This window comes from Salvelinus sp. IW2-2015, linkage group LG35 (genome assembly GCF_002910315.2).
Source record: "Salvelinus sp. IW2-2015 linkage group LG35, ASM291031v2, whole genome shotgun sequence".
Lineage (NCBI taxonomy): Eukaryota > Metazoa > Chordata > Actinopteri > Salmoniformes > Salmonidae > Salvelinus > Salvelinus sp. IW2-2015.
Window position 1 is genome coordinate 12176736 of NC_036874.1, and position 4435 is coordinate 12181170.

At 43.6% G+C, this 4435-nt stretch overlaps 1 protein-coding gene across 1 annotated transcript in view; it reads right to left on the reverse strand.

The window, feature by feature from the left end:
- Positions 1-265: 265 nt before the first annotated feature.
- The window catches only part of LOC139023685 (protein FAM110B-like), a 43279-nt gene continuing 39109 nt past the window's right edge, over positions 266-4435 (reverse strand). Inside the window, exon 2 of the transcript XR_011474830.1 lies at positions 266-326. The gene's annotated coding sequence lies outside the window, so the exon portion shown is untranslated. The remainder of the gene's footprint in view (positions 327-4435) is intronic.

Sequence of the window (4435 nt, forward strand, 5' to 3'; positions counted from 1 at the left end):
GTGGCCATGAAAGGCAATGCCCAAAGGATGTACTACACATGTAAGATCGTTCGTTGTTATCACAGATCTAAATTGGTTGGATTGGTGAAAGTAATACGGTGGTAACCTTGCTTACACCAATCCAATCACTTAAAGATCACCATTACTTCAAGGAAGGGAAGAAGGAATGATGCATTGTAAATCTAATGGAATAGGGCCCATGTGAGATTGAGTGCAAGGTAGAGGGATGTATAGTGTGTATAGTGCACTGCTCTATAACGCACCTTTGGATTGAATCCAAAGTCCATAATAACTGCAAGAGTTGATTTGCTGTGCCAGTAGTCTTCCTGTTGAATAATGCAGATGGAACTTTAATGTAGAAGGACACAACCATTCAGCAGACAGAGGCATGATGATCAGGAGCAGCAAACACTAACAACACACTGTGAGTGAAGGGGATCAGTGAGTTTTAGGCCTGTACAACATGCACAGGTTAGCAGTGAAAAACCTTGTGCCCTAATGAATACGACCCAGATAATATTTCAGCAGGAAATCCAATCCCGGGCAGCCATGAACAGGGGCTGCTGTTCAAACAGGAAACATCCATCAGCAGTCAAGCCTATTGTGTGTGTGTGTGTGTGTGTGTGTGTTGTGTGTGTGTGTGTGTCGTGCGTGCGTAGCGTGCGTGCGTAGCGTGCGGCGTGCAGTCGTGCGTGCGTGCGTGCGTGCGTGCGTGCGTGCGTGCGTGCGTGCGTGCGTGCGTGCGTGCGTGCGTGCGCGCGTGCGTAGATGCTTCTCACATACAAGCACATACATTATTGAAGTTTATCTTATAAGTATGCAATCCCCTCATTAAAGCGGAACTCTATATGGTAATCAAAACTGGCAACATGAGAACTACAGGTATGCTAAGGTTACACCCCTGTGTAGTATAATCAAGATTATTGTAAAGGCTGCCAATATAACATTGGTAAAACAACACCATTGCATTTCAAATCAAATTTTATTGGTCACATACACATGGTTAGCAGATGTTATTGCAAGTGTAGCGAAATGTCTGATTTCAAGTCTGTATGTAGGCAGCAGCCTCCCTGTGTTAGTGATGGCTGTTTAACAGTCTGATGGCCTTGAGATAGAAGCTATTTTTCAGTCTCTCTGTCCCAGCTTTAATGCACCTGTACTGACCTCGCCTTCTGGGTGGTAGCGGGGTGAACAGGCAGCGGCTCGGGTGGTTGTTGTCCTTGATGATCTTTTTGGCCTTCCTGTGACATCGGGTGCTGTAGGTGTCCTGGAGGGCAGGTAGTTTGCCCCCGGTGATGCGTTTTGCAGACTGCACCACCCTCTGGAGAGCCCTGTGGTTGTGGGCGGTGCAGTCGCTGTACCAGGCGGTGATACAGCCAGACAGGATGCTCTCAATTGTGCATCTGTAAAAGTTTGTGAGGGTTTTAGGTGACAAGCCAAATTTCTTCAGCCTCCTGAGGTTGAAGAGGCGCTGTTAGGATTGAGGCAATGTTTACTAAGATTATGATTGGTGTATGCAAAACTATATAACACTTTTTTTGTAATAAATTAGAAAGAAAATTCGAAAAACATTTTATTAGATAATAGATCATGAAACTTTGAAAAACTGTTAGAAGAGTTTATTAAAATCTGTCAGAAACATATTTTCTTTAAATATCTGGTTGTATTGTGCTCAGTATTCAATGAAACCGTATAGGTCATCAAAGCTTTATGATATCTGTCTCCATCTACATTACACTGGCAAGCCCTCCTCAGGTTGCCAACAAACCAGTACTTGGAAACCAGCTCTCCAAGGAAGTGAACAGGTAAGGATTGGAGTTTGCAGTTTTTGTACAAATGCACTAAAAGTAAATTAGGTAGATGACAAAAAAGAAACAAGAAAGACATGTTACAGTGTTGTCACTCGACACTTTTCAAATGCATCTGGAGTCCAATAAGTACTCTACTCTTTAGTCACCCCACCCTAAACAAAACTATAAGTGTATCGACGTACATGTTGCGACGGTACAACTCAATTTGGTAGCAGTAGTCTGCCCTGAACTTTCTGCCATAATTGTGCCACATTTTATAATGAGCTGATCTTGCTTGTCGTCTACCACATGACAACGTGTGACAGAAATGAACAACAATCAATTAGGCACTGTGTACTGATCTACTGAACAGGAGCATCATTGGGCTTTGGGCCTGTCTTCTCATAATGTTGGCCAAATGGGACATACACTCTAATCAGTATCAGAGTGTAACGGGCATCTAAACATGGCACCAGTGTGGAGCCAGCGCCCACTGGGTTAGGGTTACAGTGGCCAGTCTTGCGGTGCCAGCCGACAATGGCCCACTACCTCTGGAAAAGAGCCCTGCTGAAAAATACATGAGGAAACCCATACCTGTTTCCAGGTAACCGATGCAGCCTGAATCCTGAACCGTGACGATGTGTGTGCGTGTGTGTGGTTGCGTACATGCATGGGGTTGTGTGTGTGTGTGTGTGTGTGTGTGTGTTCACATTGGCAACTGCTTGATTCCTCTAACTGATCAGATGCTTCATAGGGATGTTACCAGCAACCCGTGTTCCTGACAAGAGACATTGACAATCTAATCGGGATACAACATGAAACAGCACAGGCCTACAACACTCTAGACAGGCCTAGAGTGAGTCAGGTCAAAGTTCCGTCAAGGCTGAGTCGTTGTCTAAGAGCTGGAAGTGTACGAATGGGAAAAGGGCATTAGTCAAACTGAGAAGACCTGCAGAGGGGACTTTGGTGGAGGGTGGTCTGCCTCAAGAAGCTTTGAGGCCTTACTGAGAGTTGTTGCAACAGTTCTAGAGGTCTTTTAGGGTGAACAAGCATGAATCCCATATGGAACGTGTACAAGAGCAAAGTGCTGAAGACCCTGAACCCGGACCTAGAGGAGTACACGGAGGAAGAGGTAGAGAATAAAAAGCTTATCTTTCATCTGCAGATTTCCCCTGCAAGATGTCTTGCTCTGTGATCTAAAAGGTACAACTAATCCTAAATCAGCTCTCCTACTCTGAGACGCTTGATACACACAACCTCTCATTTAGGATTGCTGTGGGTTCTCACAGCGACAGATCTGTTGGTTTGCTTATTCATTGTTGTTGAAGTTGGACTTATATCATTTTGTTCTACTCACAAAGGCTTATTTCTGCTGGAACTTTGAGGAAACTACAGAGCAGTTCCTCTTGTGCTTTGTTATAGTTTTGGCCAAAACATGCTAATCACTGTAGCATAGGCTTTCAATTACAAATTCGAAACCCAAATCGCTGCTATAGTACTCTGTCTGCAGTAGCTACTGGTTTATTCATGTGAACTTTCACCCCACCCTCATACTGTAACCTATGTTAGCTAATATGATGGACAAACTATCAGCGCTATCAGACATACTATCAGGTTCAAAAAAATCCATGGGTCTTTCGATGATTGAGTTCTCAGGATTTTTTCTTGTCTCTCGACACCCCTGATGTGTCCGGGATTGGTACAGTCTGTTGGAACAAGGATGACCCAGTTCTTCAGAACGTCGGAAAACCTGATCCCGAACTGGAGCTGTGTACACGGATTAGATGGCATTCCAGTRACGGGGGATGAGATGGATACAGACAGAAAGCCCCCATATTCAAGTCTCAGAGTAGGAGTGCTGATCTAGGATCAGTTTTGCCTATTAGATAATAATGAATAATATTAAATTTCATTGTTATGTCCATGACATGGTGACAGGGCTTATGTGAAGGATACTGCGTTAAAATGATGTCTGAAAACATAGTTTACTTAGAGTTCTTTGAGTTATGGGGGGACTTAGTGTATGCTGCCATCGTTCTTAGTGTATGTCTGAGAAAAGCAAAGTATATTTACCCTCTTGGAAATTAACTCTGTGTTTCTATTCTTAAAGTGGATACAGAAAAAAAGTAGGCTGTACATTCTCTCTCAGTTTATTATCTTTGGCATAATGGATTAAAAGGAATCCACAGGCATAACTCCAATCTGACATCTTCAATATAATAAATTATGTTGCTACAAATTAGGAATTTGTGTTACATTTGGGCACTGTCCAGCATTTTCAATGACAGACCTTTCCTTGACATTTTCAGTGTATTTATTTTTCTGGAACGTGCTTGTAGTGTCTATATTAACCCACTAGAGGGCAACCACTACCAATAAATCGAATGCACTGAAAAGCAGGGTAGCTGAGTACAGCATGTGTTTTTACTCAGAGCTCAGTACTTCACTACCAACACTGCTGTGCTGAGGCTGACAATATAAATGTGTGATGATCATTGCTGGGCTTGTGTTCCCAGGTAAATAATGCAGAGATTGACATGAGCCCTGTCCAGGAGGATGAGGGGCCCAATGCAGTGTCTCAGCTGGCCAAGAGAGTAAGCACACACACACACACACACACACACACACACACACACACACACACA